The sequence below is a fragment of the Salmo salar genome, chromosome ssa01 (assembly GCF_905237065.1).
Source record: "Salmo salar chromosome ssa01, Ssal_v3.1, whole genome shotgun sequence".
Classification (NCBI taxonomy): Eukaryota; Metazoa; Chordata; class Actinopteri; order Salmoniformes; family Salmonidae; genus Salmo; species Salmo salar.
In genome coordinates, this window is record NC_059442.1 from 110,813,576 (window position 1) to 110,837,781 (window position 24,206).

Sequence of the window (24,206 nt, forward strand, 5' to 3'; positions counted from 1 at the left end):
TATTGATGTATTATATTAAGTAAAAATATGTGTTCATTCAGTATTATTGTAATTGTCATTACATTTGTTTTTTTAAATCGGCTGATTTAATCGGTATCGGCTTTTTTTTGGCCCTCCAATAATTGGTATCGGCGTTGAAAAATCATAATCGGTCGACCTCTATAAAGAAGTGTACCAGAGAGTCTGTTCTAACGGAAAACAAAGGATGAATATAAAGCCTTTATTACAGCAGACTGAAAACAGTTGCATGTGTTCGTGAATTGTGGTTTAATTAATTGTTTAGGCTAATTTTTCAAAGCTTCCCCCCCCAAAAATGCTTGATTGCATTTCAAAGCATAAATGTCTTGTGTGCTGTATGATGGCATGAACAAATGAATGATTGATACAGTAGCCTATATATTAAAATATATGCCTATGTAAGTTACAGTATTCAGACTAAACAGGACACACTCTTAGGCCTACAGCTCCATGTTGGTTATACAAGGCTGCTATACAAAGGCTAATAATGACATTACTTATTATTATAATCACCATAATAGTAATAGTAACAATAAGAAGGAGATGGGGTGGCAGGTAGCCTAGTGGCTAGAGCATTGGACTAGTAACCAAAAGGTTGCAAGATCGAATCCCCCGAACTGATAAGGTAAAAATCTGTCGTTCTGCCCCTGAACAAGGCAGTTAACCCACTGTTCCCTGGTAGGCTGTCATTGTAAATAAGAAATTGTTCTTAAGTGACTTGCCTAGTTAAATAATAATAAAAAAAATAGGTGCTGTTCAATTACAATATTATTTGTCTGCCTGTTTGGAACAGTGTAAACAACACTAAATACATTCTAAGTAATACTAGTCTGTTCTAACATACTTTGTTGCTGTAAAGCCTTTATTACAGCATTTAAAAACAGCCGAATCTGTGAAATTGCTTTATCTGACATTTTGCCGTTGCGAGGCTTGATGCTCACGGAATCAGTAGGCTATTAAACAAACACTCAAACAGGCATCAGAAGCAATATCTGTATTACATTTACATTTTAGTCATTTAGCAGACGCTCTTATTTATGTAGATATATATGGATGATTTATACAGTTAGGCAATTGATTGTAGACCTAATTAACTTGGTTTCCACTCTCCTCAATTTTCTTAGACAATTAGGCTAAGGCAAGGGCAGTTTCCTCATCTCTGCTCCCTCTGCTGCAGAATATAACACAATAGATCTGGTAAAAGATGATACAAAGAAAAAAACAACCGTTCTTTTGTATTTTTTTGTCCCATCTTTTCAATGCAAGAGAAAGGCCTTTAATGTATTATTCCAGCCCAGGTGCAATTTAGATTTTGGCCACTAGATAGCAGCAGTGTATGTGCAAAGTTTTAGACTGATCCAATGAACCATTGCGTTTCTGTTCTAAATTTTGTATTAAGACTGCCCAAATGTGCCTCATTTGTTTATTAATAACTTTTCATGTTCAACATTGTGCACTCTCCTCAAACAATAGCATGGTATTATTTCACTGTAATTGCTACTATAAATTGGACAGTGCAGTTAGATTAACAAGAATTTAGACATATCTGATATTGGCAGAAAGATTATGTCCTGGGAAATTTTCTTGGTACTTACAACCTCATGCTAATTGCATTAGCCTACGTTAGCTCAACTGTCCCGTGGAAGTGGCGGCAGGTAGCCTAATAGTAAGAGCATTGGACTAGTAACCGAAAGGTTGTACGATCGAATCCCCAAGCTGACAAGGTAAAAATCAGTTGTTCTTCCCCTGACCAAGGCAGTTAACCCACTGTTCCTAGGCCGTCATTGAAAATAAGAATTTGTTCTTAACTGACTTGCCTAGTTAAATCAAGGTAAAATAAACCTTTTTTTTTTTTTTAAATGCGACTGCTCGACTAAAGAAATCTTCTTCGCCCAAACAATTGACCAGTCGACTAAATGGGGTCAGCCCTAATTTATTTACTTACCATCATCAATTCCTTAGCCATTCTGGAATAATGTTTTTATGTCCAAGCCAAGGTAGTGCAATGGTGGTTTCTGCCACTAGGTGGCGTAACATCAGCTCTGAGTGTTTTTAAATGTTCTAGCCTACATTATCTGACATACTTACAACATATATTTCCAACCTCTTTGTCTCAGGGGACGTTACACTAGAGACATCCTGCTAGTTTGTTCTCTGACTCGCCCACACTCTCTATTCTCTCTTTTTAATTTTTTATTCCTGTTTCTATTCTCAGCATATTGTCCTCCATCTATTCCAGAGCAGCTCTGCTCTATTCTCTCCTAATAAATCAAATACTGTGATACTTTGAGGCTGTGAAGCAGAACCTTGTTCTCCCTGTCTGGAACTCTTTTATTTACATTATTGTCTGGAGAAGGGATCTTTGCATAGTTCTATCTAGGTTGTAGACAGAGTACACTATAAACACAGGTGTCAGCGCTGTGCCACTGGGGAGAATGAACTGAGAGTCCCTGTGCGGAAAAGGAAGGAGAGCTGGAGGGAGGGATTCATTGTGTTAAATTATAGAAGGATGTTGGACATGGGGATATGGGTTAGAAGGATATTGGCCAGGGCAGGATGTCGGGAACTTAGATAGGGGACATTACCCTGATCCTTCTGGTTTTGACTGGTAAAACAGCTTAGTGGAGAGAATGTTGCTCTGTCCCGTCATGGAAGATGTGCTGTAACGGTCCTCTCACATCTCACTTCTGCTCTGCTCTTTTTCTCTTCTGTAGAGAGATGAATATTGGAGGCAGGGCAGTCTTGGTTTGACATGCTGGCCTCAGTGTACCGAGTCCACTTTCCATGAGAGCTGCAGAGCTTAATGACAACAGTCATTGTAATTACTGAAGTACTGTGTAACAATATGCTAATAAAGGTGGTTAATGACAGTGTTACTACACACTAGGGCAGGGTAGTTAATGACAGTGTTACTACACACTAGGGCAGGGTGGTTAATGACAGTGTTACTACACACTAGGGCAGGGTGGTTAATGACAGTGTTACTACACACTAGGACAGGGTAGTTAATGACAGTGTTACTACACACTAGGGCAGGGTGGTTAATGACAGTATTACTACACACTAGGGCAGGGTGGTTAATGACAGTGTTACTACACATTAGGGCAGGGTAGTTAATGACAGTGTTACTACACACTAGGGCAGGGTAGTTAATGACAGTATTACTACACACTAGGGCAGGGTGGTTAATGACAGTGTTACTACACACTAGGGCAGGGTAGTTAATGACAGTGTTACTACACACTAGGGCAGGGTGATTGATGTAATGACAGTGTTACTACACACTAGGGCAGGGTGGTTAATGACAGTGTTACTACACACTAGGGCAGGGTGGTTAATGACAGTGTTACTACACACTAGGGCAGGGTAGTTAATGACAGTGTTACTACACACTAGGGCAGGGTGGTTAATGACAGTGTTACTACACACTAGGGCAGGGTGGTTAATGTAATGACAGTGTTACTACACACTAGGGCAGGGTAGTTAATGACAGTGTTACTACACACTAGGGCAGGGTGGTTAATGACAGTGTTACTACACACTAGGGCAGGGTGGTTAATGTAATGACAGTGTTACTACACACTAGGGCAGGGTAGTTAATGACAGTATTACTACACACTAGGGCAGGGTGGTTAATGACAGTGTTACTACACACTAGGGCAGGGTGGTTAATGACAGTGTTACTACACACTAGGGCAGGGTGGTTAATGACAGTGTTACTACACACTAGGGCATGGTGGTTAATGTAATGACAGTGTTACTACACACTAGGGCAGGGTAGTTAATGACAGTGTTACTACACACTAGGGCAGGGTGGTTAATGACAGTGTTACTACACACTAGGGCAGGGTGGTTAATGACAGTGTTACTACACACTAGGGCAGGGTGGTTAATGACAGTGTTACTACACACTAGGGCAGGGTGGTTAATGACAGTGTTACTACACACTAGGGCAGGGTGGTTAATGACAGTGTTACTACACACTAGGGCAGGGTAGTTAATGACAGTGTTACTACACACTAGGGCAGGGTAGTTAATGACAGTGTTACTACACACTAGGGCAGGGTAGTTAATGACAGTGTTACTACACACTAGGGCAGGGTGGTTAATGACAGTGTTACTACACACTAGGGCAGGGTGGTTAATGTAATGACAGTGTTACTACACACTAGGGCAGGGTAGTTAATGACAGTGTTACTACACACTAGGGCAGGGTGGTTAATGACAGTGTTACTACACACTAGGGCAGGGTGGTTAATGACAGTGTTACTACACACTAGGGCAGGGTAGTTAATGACAGTGTTACTACACACTAGGGCAGGGTAGTTAATGACAGTGTTACTACACACTAGGGCAGGGTGGTTAATGACAGTGTTACTACACACTAGGGCAGGGTGGTTAATGACAGTGTTACTACACACTAGGGCAGGGTGGTTAATGACAGTGTTACTACACACTAGGGCAGGGTGGTTAATGACAGTGTTACTATTCAAATGAGTGCAGGAAATGCAGAAATGAATGGAAATGCAGGAAATAATTTTAGGTTGAAGTTGAATTGAACAGTATAAACCAATCAGAATGGAGAAAGACCCATTGAAATAATGTATAATATATGTGTTGCCACCCTAGGGTCACGCAGTACTCATAAAGCAAATGTACAACTTCTATTAATCAACAACATAAAATACCCTCATACCGTCCAAAATGTGAAAATTACCATATGATATTTTGGCCATATCGCCCAGCTGTACTTCAACTACCTCGTACCTCTGCACATTGACTCGGTACTGGTCCTCCTTGTATATAGCCTCATTATTATAATACTACAGGGGTACTGGTCCTCCTTGTATATAGCTTCATTATTATAATACTACAGGGGTACTGGTCCTCCTTGTATATAGCCTCATTATTATAATACTACAGGGGTACTGGTACTCCTTGTATATAGCCTCATTATTATAATACTACAGGAGTACTGGTCCTCCTTGTATATAACCTCATTATTATAATACTACAGGGGTACTTGTACTCCTTGTATATAACCTCATTATTATAATACTACAGAGGCACTGGTACTCCTTGTATATAGCCTCATTATTATAATACTACAGGGGTACTGGTCCTCCTTGTATATAGCCTCATTATTGTTATTTTATTGTGTTACTTATTTTTTACATATTTCTCTTGCTTTTTAACTCTGATTTGTTGGGAAAGGGCTTGTCAGTAAGCATTTCGAAATTAGATTTGACGTCATCACAGATCCTTTCTTGATTGAGCTACACTTCCTGCTCCTTCACCTCGTGTGTGTGTGTGTGTGTGTGTGTGTGTGTGTGTGTGTGTGTGTGTGTGTGTGTGTGTGTGTGTGTGTGTGTGTGTGTGTGTGTGTGTGTGTGTGTGTGTGTGTGTGTGTGTGTGTGTGTGTATACACAGCCCTGTGTATACAGCTCAACCTGCAGCAGATGTGTTACTACTACCACTACATCCTCCAGTCAAAACACAGACACACAGCCCTGTGTATACAGCTCAACCTGCAGCAGATGTGTTACTACTACCACTACATCCTCCAGTCAGAACACAGACACACAGCCCTGTGTATACAGCTCAACCTGCAGCAGATGTTCTAAGCCTGCTGTTCCTATTATCTCAGCTGGAAGTCTATTTACCCTCTGAGATGAAATGACATCATACGTTAATTGCTAATGAATGAAGTAATTAGTACGTGGCAGTACATTACGCGATAACAACAACGTGCTGGTTACCTCTCAGCTGGGTGCTGTGATTACCCATCTCCCTAGGGTGCTGTGTGTCTGTGTAGTTCTGCAGTATACAGTAACGGTGAGGGTGACGTTTGGAAACGTTGGGACTGATAAGCCATGATGGGAACATAGATTGCAGTGTGCTTGGTCTCTTTTTACCATTTGACGGATTTATTTATTATATTTTTTTTAATTTTACCACAGACGTCATTTGAGTTCAGTTCATGTGTTTGAGACTGCATGGAGGCTCTGTGCTGTCTGTCTTTGCTGTCTGTCTGTGCTGTGCTGTCTGTCTTTGCTGTCTGTCTGTCTTTGCTGTCTGTCTGTCTTTGCTGTCTGTCTGTCTTTGCTGTCTGTCTGTCTTTGCTGTCTGTCTCTCTGTGCTGTCTCTCTGTGCCGTCTGTCTGTCATTGTGTAGAAGGCATGCTGTCTCTCTGTGCTGTCTGTCTGTCTGTCTGTCGTTGTGTAGAAGGCATGCTGTCTCTCTGTGCTGTCTGTCTGTCTGTCGTTGTGTAGAAGGCATGCTGTCTCTCTGTGCTGTCTGTCTGTCGTTGTGTAGAAGGCATGCTGTCTCTCTGTGCTGTCTGTCTGTCGTTGTGTAGAAGGCATACTGTCTCTCTGTGCTGTCTGTCTGTCGTTGTGTAGAAAGCATACTGTCTCTCTGTGCTGTCTGTCTGTCGTTGTGTAGAAGGCATGCTGTCTCTCTGTGCTGTCTGTCTGTCGTTGTGTAGAAGGCATGCTGTCTCTCTGTGCTGTCTGTCGTTGTGTAGAAGGCATGCTGTCTCTCTGTGCTGTCTGTCGTTGTGTAGAAGGCATGCTGTCTCTCTGTGCTGTCTGTCATTGTGTAGAAGGCATGCTGTCTCTCTGTGCTGTCTGTCGTTGTGTAGAAGGCATGCTGTCTCTCTGTGCTGTCTGTCATTGTGTAGAAGGCATGCTGTCTCTCTGTGCTGTCTGTCGTTGTGTAGAAGGCATGCTGTCTCTCTGTGCTGTCTGTCGTTGTGTAGAAGGCATGCTGTCTCTCTGTGCTGTCTGTCGTTGTGTAGAAGGCATGCTGTTTCCAGGAGCCCAAGCTGGTGATATGATGATGAACTGGCTGATGAGTAGTAAGCACTGAGTCCTCCCCCACATCCTCTTCAAATGCATGTGCACACGAACACACCCTGTCACAATCTGTCTGTTCCTGAGCTGTGTCGTTCTTTAGTCGTTGCTACTCCTGTGTCTCTCTCTCTGTGGTGAGTTAGCTGTCTGTCTGCCTGCCACTCCTCTCCACTGCATCCTGACTGACTGAAGAGCTCTGTCATTGACTCGTCCGTTCTTTATAAGGAGGTGTTAATGATGAGCGACCGCTTCACGTAGGACTGGAAACCAGCCTGAACAGACACAGTCAACCACCGGACTGGAACCAGCCTGAACAGACACAGTCAACCACCGGACTGGAACCAGCCTGAACAGACACAGTCAACCACCGGACTGGAACCAGCCTGAACAGACACAGTCAACCACCGGACTGGAAACCAGCCTGAACAGACACAGTCAACCACCGGACTGGAAACCAGCCTGAACAGACACAGTCAACCACCGGACTGGAACCAGCCTGAACAGACACAGTCAACCACCGGACTGGAACCAGCCTGAACAGACACAGTCAACCACCGGACTGGAACCCAGCCTGAACAGACACAGTCAACCACCGGACTGGAACCAGCCTGAACAGACACAGTCAACCACCGGACTGGAACCAGCCTGAACAGACACAGAGAGCAGAGCAGAGGGGACTGAAGCCAGCCTCGACAACCACAGAGAGCAGAGCAGAGGGGACTGAAGCCAGCCTGAACAGACACAGAGAGCAGAGCAGAGTGGACTGAAGCCAGCCTCGACAACCACAGAGAGCAGAGCAGAGGGGACTGAAGCCAGCCTGAACAGACACAGAGAGCAGAGCAGAGGGGACTGAAGCCAGCCTGAACAGACACAGAGAGCAGAGCAGAGGGGACTGAAGCCAGCCTGAACAGACACAGAGAGCAGAGCAGAGGGGACTGGAAGAATGTCAGTCTGACGGAGACAAAGACTGTTGTCCTGTTTTATTCTCAATCTTCAAGACTTCCACCCCCTGGATGGTGTGCAGCAAGCAGCAGGACACAGGTACTGCAAGGCTTTTATTCTCTGTTTCTCTTGGGTTAGCAGTACAGTACTACTTCAGGGACACAGGTACTGCAAGGCTTTTATTCTCTGTTTCTCTTGGGTTAGCAGTACAGTACTACTTCAGGGCCACAGGTACTGCAAGGCTTTTATTCTCTGTTTCTCTTGGGTTAGCAGTACAGTACTACTTCAGGGACACAGGTACTGCAAGGCTTTTATTCTCTGTTTCTCTTGGGTTACCAGTACAGTACTACTTCAGGGACACAGGTACTGCAAGGCTTTTATTCTCTGTTTCTCTTGGGTTACCAGTACAGTACTACTTCAGGGACACAGGTACTGCAAGGCTTTTATTCTCTGTTTCTCTTGGGTTAGCAGTACAGTACTACTTCAGGGACACAGGTACTGCAAGGCTTTTATTCTCTGTTTCTCTTGGGTTAGCAGTACAGTACTACTTCAGGGCCACAGGTACTGCAAGGCTTTTATTCTCTGTTTCTCTTGGGTTAGCAGTACAGTACTACTTCAGGGACACAGGTACTGCAAGGCTTTTATTCTCTGTTTCTCTTGGGTTAGCAGTACAGTACTACTTCAGGGACACAGGTACTGCAAGGCTTTTATTCTCTGTTTCTCTTGGGTTAGCAGTACAGTACTACTTCAGGGAGAAACGATGCACCTTCAGAGGGATCATTCTGACAGGTCTTTCTCAGCATGTTGCAGAAACGCTCCGTGTCTGTCCCTGTCAACAACATGTGAATGACATGTAGGGAGATTCCGTGCTATACTATGTGGAAGGGTGTCTTGTCTGATGCTTGTCCTTCCAGACGGCAGAATGTCATGTCGGCGTACCCCACAACGCCATATGCATGATTACTATGCCATGGTTATTTGTAAATGTATGCATAGTGAACCTACACACTTAAAGTATTGAAAGCCGCCCACCTGTGTTTTAGAATGAAGGACGACCTGTTGTACACAACATTAGTGCAGTGACCAGCCAGTCACCTGAACCCAGCACTGGCCTCCATACTGCTGGGGTCTTGGAACACAATGACACAATGACAAGTGGTGGTTACTGATGGATAGATCGTCTCTGTCCTCCCTATTTCCTGCTGATCTGGGATCATTACATCACCACTGTGCTATCTTTAGGTAGTCCTCCTTACTCCTGAGAATGCAGAGCATGCTGGGAGAGCATACCAAGTTGACAATAACTCCTATCAAGGTGTCTCTCAAATGTTGTATTTATTGCACCTTTATTGAACTTTTTATTTCACCTTTTTATTTAACTAGGCAAGTCAGTTAAGAACAAATTCTTATTTACAGTGACTGCCTACCAAAAGGCCTCCTGCGGGGACGGGGGATGGGATTAAAAATACAAATAAATGAAATCAAAATATAGGTCAAGACACACATCACGACAAGAAATGATGTGAAAGTCAATGATGTGAACAGATGTATAGCAAGGCATTGTGAGTGTAGTGAGGCCGTTCTGCCGGTCTGGTGTTTACATGTGGAGGACGTTGTAAACTGACTTGACCTTCTTAATAGCCGCTGAGGGGAGAAACAAGGTGGTTTTGGGTTGAATGGAAAGCATTTGAGAGGCGATTCTGCAAATCTGGTTTAGTTTGGTTTTTAGCTCCTCGTTCTGACATGAAATGTTGTCCGACGTCCTCACGGTGCTGACAGCACAGTGTTGGCAGCAACATTCTCTGGGGTTTCAGAAAACATCCAGGCCACATTACTTCAGCCTTGAAATCATAGGGGGATATGAAATTACCATCTTGAAATAAAGTAAATTACACAGTACTGGTTCAAAAATAGATTTACCATTCCTTTTTTAAAACGCTCTCTGCTTTAACTGACGAGCGTCGGGTCTGTGTCATCATTTGGACCCTATTCCCTATATAGTGCACTACTTTAGACCAGAGCCCTGTAGTACCCTATTCCTTATATTGTGCACTACTTTAGACCAGAGCCCTGTGGTACCCTATTCCCTATATAGTGCACTACTTTTGACCAGGGCTACATAAGCAGTGCACTATGTAGTGAATAGGGAGCCATTTGGGACGGGCCCTCGTGAGGGAACGGAATGTGACTAACGCGTGCCGTTAGTCACATTCAACATTTATTACTGGGTAGCAAAAGTTAACAGGTAGGATTTTAATAATAGTAATATTCTAACATTTAGCAGAGACTTTTATCCACAGAGACTTAGTCATGCATACATGTTTTAACGTAAGGGGTGGTCCCGGGAATCGAACCAATTATCCTGGCGTTGCAAAAGAACAATGCTCTATCAACTGAGTTACAGAGGACCACGTGTTCCTGGAAGAGGGCAGTGTGGTCAAAACATGGCATTCTGTCTTTTTAAATGTGATTAAACCACTAGGGGTTTATGTTTCTGGGAGAGGGCAGTGTGGTCAAAACATGGCATTCTGTCTTTTTAAATGTGATTAAACCACTAGGGGTTTATGTTTCTGGAGGCCTGTTATTAGGGTGGCAGGTAGCCAGTCTATAGGTTACAGCTTTCTGATTGGCTCCAAGGGTGCTGTACTATGGCTGACCCTATAAAACAACACATTACACTGCACCTATCATACTACTATGGCTGACCCTGTAAAACAACACCTATCATACTACTATGGCTGACCCTGTAAAACAACACCTATCATACTACTATGGCTGACCCTATAAAACAACACCTATCATACTACTATGGCTGACCCTATAAAACAACACCTATCATACTACTATGGCTGACCCTATAAAACAACACATTACACTGCACCTATCATACTACTATGGCTGACCCTATAAAACAACACCTATCATACTACTATGACTGACCCTGTAAAACAACACATTACACTGCACCTATCATACTACTATTACTGACCCTGTAAAACAACACACTGCACCTATCATACTACTATGACTGACCCTGTAAAAACATTTACCACCTATCATACTACTATTACTGACCCTGTAAAACAACACCTATCATACTACTATGACTGACCCTATAAAACAACACATTTCACTGCACCTATCATACTACTATTACTGACCCTGTAAAACAACACCTATCTACTACTGCCCCAACACCTATCATACTACTATGGCTGACCCTGTAAAACAACACCTATCATACTACTATGGCTGACCCTGTAAAACAACACCGCACCTATCATACTACTATTACTGACCCTGTAAAACAACACCTATCATACTACTATGGCTGACCCTGTAAAACAACACCTATCATACTACTATGACTGACCCTATAAAACAACACATTACACTGCACCTAACATACTACTATGGCTGACCCTATAAAACAACACCTATCATACTACTATGGCTGACCCTGTAAAACAACACCTATCATACTACTATGGCTGACCCTATAAAACAACACCTATCATACTACTATGACTGACCCTATAAAACAACACATTACACTGCACCTATCATACTACTATTACTGACCCTGTAAAACAACACCTATCATACTACTATGGCTGACCCTATAAAACAACACCAATCATACTACTATGGCTGACCCTATAAAACAACACCTATCATACTACTATGACTGACCCTATAAAACAACACATTACACTGCACCTATCATACTACTATTACTGACCCTGTAAAACAACACCTATCATACTACTATGGCTGACCCTGTAAAACAACACCTATCATACTACTATGGCTGACCCTATAAAACAGCACCTATCATACTACTATGACTGACCCTGTAAAACAACACATTTCACTGCACCTATCATACTACTATGACTGACCCTGTAAAACAACACATTTCACTGCACCTATCATACTACTATGACTGACCCTGTAAAACAACACATTTCACTGCACCTATCATACTACTATGGCTGACCCTATAAAACAACACCTATCATACTACTATGACTGACCCTATAAAACAGCACCTATCATACTACTATGACTGACCCTGTAAAACAACACATTTCACTGCACCTATCATACTACTATGACTGACCCTGTAAAACAACACATTTCACTGCACCTATCATACTACTATGACTGACCCTGTAAAACAACACATTTCACTGCACCTATCATACTACTATGGCTGACCCTATAAAACAACACCTATCATACTACTATGGCTGACCCTATAAAACAACACCTATCATACTACTATGGCTGACCCTATAAAACAACACCTATCATACTACTATGGCTGACCCTATAAAACAACACCTATCATACTACTATGGCTGACCCTATAAAACAACACCTATCATACTACTATGACTGACCCTATAAAACAACACCTATCATACTACTATGGCTGACCCTATAAAACAACACATTACACTGCACCTATCATACTACTATGGCTGACCCTGTAAAACAACACCTATCATACTACTATGACTGACCCTGTAAAACAACACCTATCATACTACTATGACTGACCCTATAAAACAACACCTATCATACTACTATGACTGACCCTATAAAACAACACATTACACTGCACCTATCATACTACTATGGCTGACCCTGTAAAACAACACCTATCATACTACTATGGCTGACCCTGTAAAACAACACCTATCATACTACTATGACTGACCCTGTAAAACAACACATTACACTGCACCTATCATACTACTATGGCTGACCCTGTAAAACAACACCTATCATACTACTATGGCTGACCCTGTAAAACAACACCTATCATACTACTATGGCTGACCCTATAAAACAACACATTACACTGCACCTATCATACTACTATGGCTGACCCTGTAAAACAACACATTTCACTGCACCTATCATACCACTATGGCTGACCCTGTAAAACAACACCTATCATACTACTATGGCTGACCCTGTAAAACAACACCTATCATACTACTATGACTGACCCTATAAAACAACACATTACACTGCACCTATCATACTACTATGACTGACCCTGTAAAACAACACCTATCATACTACTATGGCTGACCCTGTAAAACAACACATTACACTGCACCTATCATACTACTATGGCTGACCCTATAAAACAACACCTATCATACTACTATGACTGACCCTATAAAACAGCACCTATCATACTACTATGACTGACCCTGTAAAACAACACATTTCACTGCACCTATCATACTACTATGACTGACCCTGTAAAACAACACATTTCACTGCACCTATCATACTACTATGACTGACCCTGTAAAACAACACATTTCACTGCACCTATCATACTACTATGGCTGACCCTATAAAACAACACCTATCATACTACTATGGCTGACCCTATAAAACAACACCTATCATACTACTATGGCTGACCCTATAAAACAACACCTATCATACTACTATGGCTGACCCTATAAAACAACACCTATCATACTACTATGGCTGACCCTATAAAACAACACCTATCATACTACTATGACTGACCCTATAAAACAACACCTATCATACTACTATGGCTGACCCTATAAAACAACACATTACACTGCACCTATCATACTACTATGGCTGACCCTGTAAAACAACACCTATCATACTACTATGACTGACCCTGTAAAACAACACCTATCATACTACTATGACTGACCCTATAAAACAACACCTATCATACTACTATGACTGACCCTATAAAACAACACATTACACTGCACCTATCATACTACTATGGCTGACCCTGTAAAACAACACCTATCATACTACTATGGCTGACCCTGTAAAACAACACCTATCATACTACTATGACTGACCCTGTAAAACAACACATTACACTGCACCTATCATACTACTATGGCTGACCCTGTAAAACAACACCTATCATACTACTATGGCTGACCCTGTAAAACAACACCTATCATACTACTATGGCTGACCCTATAAAACAACACATTACACTGCACCTATCATACTACTATGGCTGACCCTGTAAAACAACACATTTCACTGCACCTATCATACCACTATGGCTGACCCTGTAAAACAACACCTATCATACTACTATGGCTGACCCTGTAAAACAACACCTATCATACTACTATGACTGACCCTATAAAACAACACATTACACTGCACCTATCATACTACTATGACTGACCCTGTAAAACAACACCTATCATACTACTATGGCTGACCCTGTAAAACAACACATTACACTGCACCTATCATACTACTATGACTGACCCTATAAAACAACACCTATCATACTACTATGGCTGACCCTGTAAAACAACACCTATCATACTACTATGGCTGACCCTGTAAAACAACACCTATCATACTACTATTACTGACCCTGTAAAACAACACATTTCACTGCACCTATCATACTACTATTACTGACCCTGTAAAACAACACATTTCACTGCACCAATCATACTACTATGGCTGACCCTGTAAAACAACACATTTCACTGCACCTGTCATACTACTATGGCTGACCCTATAAAACAACACCTATCATACTACTATGACTGACCCTGTAAAACAACACATTTCACTGCACCAATCATACTACTATGGCTGACCCTGTAAAACAACACATTTCACTGCACCAATCATACTACTATGGCTGACCCTGTAAAACAACACCTATCATACTACTATGGCTGACCCTGTAAAACAACACCTATCATACTACTATGACTGACCCTGTAAAACAACACCTATCATACTACTATGCCTGACCCTATAAAACAACACATTACACTGCACCTATCATACTACTATGGCTGACCCTGTAAAACAACACATTTCACTGCACCTAACATACTACTATGGCTGACCCTGTAAAACAACACCTATCATACTACTATGACTGACCCTGTAAAACAACACCTATCATACTACTATGGCTGACCCTGTAAAACAACACATTTCACTGCACCTAACATACTACTATGGCTGACCCTGTAAAACAACACATTTCACTGCACCTAACATACTACTATGGCTGACCCTGTAAAACAACACCTATCAAACTACTATGGCTGACCCTGTAAAACAACACATTTCACTGCACCTAACATACTACTATGGCTGACCCTGTAAAACAACACCTATCATACTACTATGGCTGACCTTGTAAAACAACACCTATCATACTACTATGGCTGACCCTGTAAAACAACACCTATCATACTACTATGGCTGACCCTGTAAAACAACACCTATCATACTACTATGGCTGACCCTGTAAAACAACACATTACACTGCACCTATCATACTACTATTACTGACCCTGTAAAACAACACCTATCATACTACTATGGCTGACCCTATAAAACAACACCTATCATACTACTATGACTGACCCTGTAAAACAACACATTACACTGCACCTATCATACTACTATTACTGACCCTGTAAAACAACACCTATCATACTACTATGGCTGACCCTATAAAACAACACATTACACTGCACCTATCATACTACTATGGCTGACCCTGTAAAACAACACCTATCATACTACTATGGCTGACCCTATAAAACAACACATTACACTGCACCTATCATACTACTATGGCTGACCCTGTAAAACAACACCTATCATACTACTATGGCTGACCCTATAAAACAACACCTATCATACTACTATGGCTGACCCTATAAAACAACACCTATCATACTACTATGGCTGACCCTATAAAACAACACATTACACTGCACCTATCCAGTGTACGTGACAATAAAACATAAATATATTTTAAAGACAACAGTGTGAAGTATACAGTATTTAAACAGAAAGACAACAGTGTAAAGTATACAGTATTAAAACAGAAAGACAGCAGTGTAAAGTGTACAGTATTAATTTTCCCTAGAAACAGAATGGACATGGAAGCCTTTTGACTACATTCCTATCATTTATTGGACAGTAGGATTTTCATGTTTTAAATCTACTGTACTGTGTCACTCAGTAGTATACTGTATATCTACTGTACTGTGTCACTCAGTAGTATACCAGATATCTACTGTACTGTCACTCAGTAGTATACCAGATATCTACTGTACTCTGTCACTCAGTAGTATACCGTATATCTAGTGTACTGTGTCACTCAGTAGTATACCAGATATCTACTGTACTGTGTCACTCAGTAGTATACCAGATATCTACTGTACTGTGTCACTCAGTAGTATACCATATATCTACTGTACTGTGTCACTCAGTAGTATACCAGATATCTACTGTACTGTGTCACTCAGTAGTATACCAGATATCTACTGTACTGTGTCACTCAGTAGTATACCAGATATCTACTGTACTGTGTCACTCAGTAGTATACCAGATATCTACTGTACTGTGTCACTCAGTAGTATACCAGATATCTACTGTACTGTGTCACTCAGTAGTATACCAGATATCTACTGTACTGTGTCACTCAGTAGTATACCAGATATCTACTGTACTGTGTCACTCAGTAGTATACCAGATATCTACTGTACTGTGTCACTCAGTAGTATACCAGATATCTACTGTACTCTGTCACTCAGTAGTATACCAGATATCTACTGTACTGTGTCACTCAGTAGTATACCAGATATCTACTGTACTGTGTCACTCAGTAGTATACCAGATATCTACTGTACTGTGTCACTCAGTAGTATACCAGATATCTACTGTACTGTGTCACTCAGTAGTATACCAGATATCTACTGTACTGTGTCACTCAGTAGTATATCGTATGGGATATCTAGTGTACTGTGTCACTCAGTAGTATACCGTATGTCTACTGTACTGTGTCACTCAGTAGTATACCAGATATCTACTGTACTGTGTCACTCAGTAGTATACCAGATATCTACTGTACTCTGTCACTCAGTAGTATACCGTATATCTAGTGTACTCTGTCACTCAGTAGTATACCAGATATCTAGTGTACTGTGTCACTCAGTAGTATACCGTATATCTACTGTACTGTGTCACTCATTAGTATACCGGATGGGATATCTACTGTACTGTGTCACTCAGTAGTATACCGGATATCTACTGTACTGTATCACTCGGTAGTATACCAGATATCTACTGTACTGTGTCACTCAGTAGTATATCGTATGGGATATCTAGTGTACTGTGTCACTCAGTAGTATACCGTATGTCTACTGTACTGTGTCACTCAGTAGTATACCGTATATCTACCGTACTGTGTCACTCAGCAGTATACCGTATATCTAGTGTACTGTGTCACTCAGCAGTATACCGTATATCTAGTGTACTGTGTCACTCAGTAGTATACCGTATATCTAGTGTACTGTGTCACTCAGTAGTATACCGTATATCTAGTGTACTGTGTCACTCAGTAGTATACCGTATATCTAGTGTACTGTGTCACTCAGTAGTATACCGTATATCTAGTGTACTGTGTCACTCAGTAGTATACCGTATATCTACTGTACTGTGTCACTCAGTAGTATACCGTATATCAACTGTACTGTGTCACTCAGTAGTATACCGTATATCTACTGTACTGTGTCACTCAGTAGTATACCGGATGGGATATCTACTGTACTGTGTCACTCAGTAGTATACCGTATATCTACTGTACTGTGTCACTCAGTAGTATACAGGATGGGAAGTCTTTCTGTGGGTGGAAGCCTATTCACGGATCATTCTTAACTTGTATGGTGGTGAGTTGACTGTATATTTCAGAGACATCTGTACCCTGTAGGTGGGAAGCTAAGGGCCTGTACCCCGTAGGAGGGCAGCTAAGGGCCTGTACCCCGTAGGGGGGATGCTAAGGGCCTGTACCCCGTAGGGGGGAAGCTAAGGGCCTGTACCCCGTAGGGGGGAAGCTAATGGCCTGTACCCCGTGGGTGGGAAGCTAAGGGCCTGTACCCCGTGGGTGGGAAGCTAAGGGCCTGTACCCCGTGGGTGGGAAGCTAAGGGCCTGTACCCCGTGGGTGGGAGGCTAAGGGCCTGTACCCCGTGGGTGGGAGGCTAAGGGCCTGTACCCCGTGGGTGGGAGGCTAAGGGCCTGTACCCCGTGGGTGGGAAGCTAAGGGCCTGTACCCCGTGGGTGGGAAGCTAAGGGCCTGTACCCCGTGGGTGGGAAGCTAAGGGCCTGTACCCCGTGGGTGGGAAGCTAAGGGCCTGTACCCCGTGGGTGGGAAGCTAAGGGCCTGTACCCCGTGGGTGGGAAGCTAAGGGCCTGTACCCCGTGGGTGGGCAGCTAAGGGCCTGTACCCCGTGGGTGGGCAGCTAAGGGCCTGTACCCCGTGGGTGGGCAGCTAAGGGCCTGTACCCCGTGTGTGGGAAGCTAAGGGCCTGTACCCCGTGGGTGGGAAGCTAAGGGCCTGTACCCCGTGGGTGGGAAGCTAAGGGCCTGTACCCCGTGGGTGGGAGGCTAAGGGCCTGTACCCCGTGGGTGGGAGGCTAAGGGCCTGTACCCCGTGGGTGGGAGGCTAAGGGCCTGTACCCCGTGGGTGGGAGGCTAAGGGCCTGTACCCCGTGGGTGGGAGGCTAAGGGCCTGTACCCCGTGGGTGGGAAGCGAAGGGCCTGTACCCCGTGGGTGGGAAGCGAAGGGCCTGTACCCCGTGGGTGGGAAGCGAAGGGCCTGTACCCCGTGGGTAGGAAGCTAAGGGCTTTCATTCACAAACCTTATTGCAAAATAATGGGTGCAGCAACAAACATCGTCCTTGTGCACAAACTGTTGTCCTCATGTCTTCCTCTTTCAACAGTTGTTTTCTGATAAACATCTCAGTCAGAAGACATTGACTTTTCAAAAAAACCAAAAACATTGGGTCCATTTTGGATATTTTAATCTTCAACAATTGCACAATATGCTGATTTCATGGGAACTCAACTGTTGAAGAGGAAATGTTGAAACGAAAATATATATTTTTTGTGTTGGAGGAAGCGCTGAGCTAATTTCCGTGGCAACGCCGGCTGTGATATTGGACCAATGTCCTGTGGAGTCCCACTTCTCTGTGACCCTGACCTCTGTGATAAAAGAGAATCTGATGCAGCATGTGAAGCAGCCCTTCACAGTCTACACTACCGTTCAAAAGTTGGGGGTCACTTAGAAATGTCCTTGTTTTTGAAAGAAAAGCACATTTTTCGTCCATTAAAATAACATCAAATTGATCAGAAATACAGTGTGGACAATGACTATTGTATAATTTATTTTAATGGAATATCTACATAGGCGTACAGAGGCCCATTATCAGCAACCATCACTCCTGTGTTCCAACGGCACATTGTGTTAGCTAATCCAAGTTTATCATTTTAAAAGGATAATTGATCATTAGAAAACCCTTTTGCAATTATGTTAGTACAGCTGGAAACTGTTTAAAGAAGCAATAAAACTGGCCTTTAGACTAGTTGAGTATCTGGAGCATCAGTATTTGTGGGTTCGATTACAGGCTCATAATGGCCAGAAACAAAGTACTTTCTTCTGAAACTCGTCAGTCTATTCTTGTTCTGAGGAAAAATGAAGGCTATTCCATGTGAGAAATTGCCAAGAAACTGAAGATCTCATACAACGCTACTCCCTTCACCAAACAGCGCAAACTGGCTCTAACTAGAATAGAAAGAGGAGTGGGAGGCCCCGGTGCACAACTGAGCAAGAGGACACGTACATTAGAGTGTCTAGTTTGAGAAACAGACGCCTCACAAGTCCTCAACTGGCAGCTTCATTAAATAGTACCCGCAAAACACCAGGTCTCAACGTCAACAGTGAAGAGGCGACTCCGGGATGCTGGCCTTCTAAGCAGAACGCCAGCATCATTCTGTTAGTTGACCTCATCAGAAAGGCCTGTTACTCTGTTAGTTGACCTCATCAGAAAGGCCTGTTACTCTGTTAGTTGACCTCATCAGAAAGGCCTGTTACTCTGATAGTGGACCTCATCAGAAAGACCTGTTACTCTGTTAGTTGACCTCATCAGAAAGGCCTGTTATTCTGTTAGTTGACCTCATCAGAAAGGCCTGTTACTCTGATAGTGGACCTCATCAGAAAGACCTGTTACTCTGTTAGTTGACCTCATCAGAAAGGCCTGTTACTCTGTTAGTTGACCTCATCAGAAAGACCTGTTACTCTGTTAGTTGACCTCATCAGAAAGGCCTGTTACTCTGTTAGTTGACCTCATCAGAAAGGCCTGTTGCTCTGTTAGTTGACCTCATCAGAAAGGCCTGTTGCTCTGTTAGTTGACCTCATCAGAAAGGCCTGTTGCTCTGTTAGTTGACCTCATCAGAAAGGCCTGTTGCTCTGTTAGTTGACCTCATCAGAAAGGCTTGTTCCTCTGTTAGTTGACCTCATCAGAAAGGCCTGTTACTCTGTTAGTTGACCTCATCAGGGGACCAACTTACTTTTCTTTATCCCAAATGGCAGTCAAATTAAACACGGATATACATGGATATTTACACAGATACAATATATAAAATAGACAAGATAGTAAGATGAGAGAACACATGACCTTGTATTTTATTACCAAAACATAGGACACACCTAGCTTTTCTATTCCTGTCTGTCAGACTGTTACTGTCTGTTCCTCTCTCATTGTCAGACTAAGTGAATGTCCTCCATGGAAATCATCAATGTCCATGAACTTCTGATCCTCTAGCTAGCTTTATGTTCCGGAGAGAGAGAGATTCCCTCACATCTCCCGTGCTGTGAATAAGGAGCTCTCTGCAGGCCTCCTCTCTGTATCCTTCCTCTTATTAACCGGCTGAGGCCACCACACCAGGCTCCTGACAGATGTATCCTGCAGCAGCTGCATGCTCATTCCTGTCTCTCTGTCTCTCTGTCTCTCTCTGTCTTTCTGTTTCTGTCTTTCTCTGTCTGTCTCTCTCTCTCTGTCTGTCTGTCTCTCTCTCCCTCTCTCTCCCTCTGTCTCTCTCTGTCTCTCTCTGTCTTTCTGTTTGTCTGTCTGTCTGTCTGTCTGTCTGTCTGTCTGTCTGTCTGTCTGTCTGTCTGTCTGTCTGTCTGTCTGTCTGTCTGTCTGTCTGTCTGTCTGTCTGTCTGTCTGTCTGTCTGTCTGTCTCTCTCCCTCTGTCTGTCTTTCTGTTTCTGTCTTTCTGTTTCTGTCTTTCTCTCTCTGTCTGTCTCTCTGTCTGTCTCTCCGTCTGTCTCTCTGTCTGTCTGTCTCTGTCTGTCTCTCTCTGTCTGTCTCTCTCTCTGTCTCTCTCCCTCTGTCTCTCTCTGTCTTTCTGTCTTTCTGTCTGTCTGTCTGTCTGTCTGTCTGTCTGTCTGTCTGTCTGTCTGTCTGTCTGTCTGTCTGTCTGTCTGTCTCTGTTTCTGTCTTTCTGTTTCTGTCTTTCTGTTTCTGTCTTTCTGTCTCTCTCTCTCTCTGTCTCTCTCTCTGTCTCTCTCATTCTTTCACTTTGTCTCTCTATCTCTCTCTCTCTCTCTGTCTCTCTCATTCTTTCACTTTGTCTCTCTATCTCTCTCTCTCTCTCTGTCTCTTTCTTTCACTCTTTGTCGCTCTCTCTTTCTCTCTGTTGCTCTCTGTCTCTTTCTTTCACTCTCTCTTTCTCTGTCTGTCTGTTTGTCTGTCTCTCTCTCATTTAGAACCCTTTTGTCTGCATGAAGGAGCTTCTACAGCAAAGTTGGGACACTGGCGGAATTTAAATAGGCTGGTCCCCTGCTTTGAAAGGGACCAATGCTGGCTGTCGGGTGGGTGGAAGGAAGGGAGATTGGAAGGGAGGGAGGGAGCGCTGGTGTTGAGGGAGGGAAGCCCTCCACAGTTCTCCTTTTCTATGGTCTGAGAGTGTTTCAGTGTTCCATGGCCTTCAGACCATGTTGGCATGGCATGCTGGCTGCATGGAGTCTCTGTGTTCCATGGCCTTCAGACCATGTTGGCATGGAGTCTCTGACCTGCATGGAGTCTCTGACCTGTTGGCATGGCATGCTGGCTGGTTGGTTGGCACTGATGTTTAAATGGGAGTACTTCTGAATGCGGTCTGCCATGACTGTAATTAGTGCCCTGTCTGTATTCTACATGAGCATTTCTTTAGCTTTAGGTGGGAAGGCTGCTGGGGGCCACAAGGGAAAGAGCCTTAGCAACTGATTCAGAAGATTCAAAAGTAGGCAAAATCCGCTTAACTTCTGGAGAAAATATCATTCAGCATCAACATAATAAATAATTTAGCTAGGAAGCCATAAACGGCTACGGTATGGCAGGCCTCTCTCTCTATCTCTCTCTCTCTCTCTCTCTCTCTCTCTCTCTCCCTCTCTCTCTCTTATTTATATATATATATATCTCTTCCTGTCTAAATCTCTTTCTCAGGAAATGTCAATGAAAGGAGACTCAAAGGCATTAATGAAACCGTTTCGCCATGCCGTTGCTTACGCGGTCACGTCCATTCACATGGTCTTAATCAAATTGAGAATCATGTAAGAATGCTTGCTTTATCACTGCAGTGTTTTATTGCCTTTAATGTAATGTTCTATACCCTGGTCTATACCCTATACCCTGATCTATACCCTAGACCCTGGTCTATACCCTAGACCCTGGCCTAGACCCTGGTCTATACCCTATACCCTGGTCTATACCCTATACCCTGATCTATACCCTGGTCTATACCCTAGACCCTGGTCTATACCCTGGTCTATACCCTAGACCCTGGTCTAGACCCTGGTCTATACACTGGTCTATACCCTGGCCTATACCCTGGTCTATACCCTAGACCCTGGCCTATACTCTGATCTAGACCCTGGCTTATACCCTAGACCCTGGCCTATACCCTGGTCTATACCCTAGACCCAGGCCTATACCCTGGTCTATACCCTATACTCTGGCCTCTACCTTGGCCTATACCCTGGCCTGTACAGGACAATAACATGATTGTGTTGGACACAGGAGATCTGATGATCAGATTCCCTTAAAGTCACAGTGGTTACACAGTTTGCTTGATATCCTATGTGCAACCATGGCCAAAGTGTGTGTGTGTGTTTGTTTGTTTCTCTGAGGTTTAAAGTAATGGCATGCTCCATAGGACTCATAGGACTCATAGGACTCTTAGGACTTATAGGACTCTAGTGAAAACTAGTGTACTAGGGGTTAGGGTGCCATTAGGTCTGCTTCCTGTCTGCTCCTGGCGCTGTGCTTCCTGTCTGCTCCTGGCGCTGTGTTTCCTGTCTACTCCTGGCGCTGTGCTTCCTGTCTGCTCCTGGCGCTGTGCTTCCTGTCTGCTCCTGGCGCTGTGCTTCCTGTCTGCTCCTGGCGCTGTGCTTCCTGTCTGCTCCTGGCGCTGTGCTTCCTGTCTGCTCCTGGCGCTGTGTTTCCTGTCTGCTCCTGGCGCTGTGTTTCCTGTCTGCTCCTGGCGCTGTGTTTCCTGTCTGCTCCTGGCGCTGTGTTTCCTGTCTGCTCCTGGCGCTGTGTTTCCTGTCTGCTCCTGGCGCTGTGTTTCCTGTCTGCTCCTGGCGCTGTGCTTCCTGTCTGCTCCTGGCGCTGTGTTTCCTGTCTGCTCCTGGCGCTGTGTTTCCTGTCTGCTCCTGGCGCTGTGTTTCCTGTCTGCTCCTGGCGCTGTGTTTCCTGTCTGCTCCTGGCGCTGTGCTTCCTGTCTGCTCCTGGCGCTGTGTTTCCTGTCTGCTCCTGGCGCTGTGTTTCCTGTCTGCTCCTGGCGCTGTGTTTCCTGTCTGCTCTTGGCTCTGTGTTTCCTGTCCTGGCTCTGTCCCCAGTGGCACCCTATTCCCTTCATAGTGTAATGGCACCCCTGCCCGGCCCCACCAGCCATCTGGCAGTCAGATGTACTGGCCCCCAAGGGAACAGACAGGCAGGACAGTTCTCTCACTTCTACCCTACACAAAGAGGACAGAAAGAAGTAGAGAACCAACGCTGTTAGACTGGGGCAATAAGCACACTAGCTGATACCAGAGCCAGGTAAAGGGGACATTCAAGTGTCGGACTATGTAAGCTCTAAGTGGTGGTTCCCTCTGACTGTAGGTGGAAGGAGCTGGGGACCCAGAGGGAAGGGATTTTTTGGGAATGCGATTCACAATTTGGAACATGGTGGAAAACAAGCGGCACAGTCACAGCAGAGGAGGGGATGGAGTCTCAGACCTGCATGGAGTCTCAGACCAGTATGGAGTCTCAGACCTGCATGGAGTCTCAGACCAGTATGGAGTCTCAGACCTGCATGGAGTCTCAGACCTGCATGGAGTCTCAGACCAGTATGGAGTCTCAGACCAGTGTGGAGTCTCAGACCTGCGTGGAGTCTCAGACCTGCGTGGAGTCTCAGACCTGCGTGGAGTCTCAGACCTGCGTGGAGTCTCAGACCTGCGTGGAGTCTCAGACCTGCGTGGAGTCTCTGAGCAGCGTGGA

At 43.9% G+C, this 24,206-nt stretch overlaps 1 protein-coding gene across 3 annotated transcripts in view; it reads left to right on the plus strand.

Moving 5' to 3' along the window:
* The window catches only part of pald1a (phosphatase domain containing paladin 1a), a 161,013-nt gene that overhangs the window by 7,686 nt on the left and 129,121 nt on the right, over positions 1–24,206 (plus strand). The window contains exon 2 of one of the 3 annotated variants that reach the window (XM_045687472.1): positions 7,098–7,913. The exons of 1 other annotated variant lie outside the window; for it this stretch is intronic. The gene's annotated coding sequence lies outside the window, so the exon portion shown is untranslated. Of the gene's footprint in view, positions 1–6,938; positions 7,914–24,206 lie in introns of those variants that run through there. One more of the 3 variants, XM_045687469.1, reaches the window with a different exon arrangement.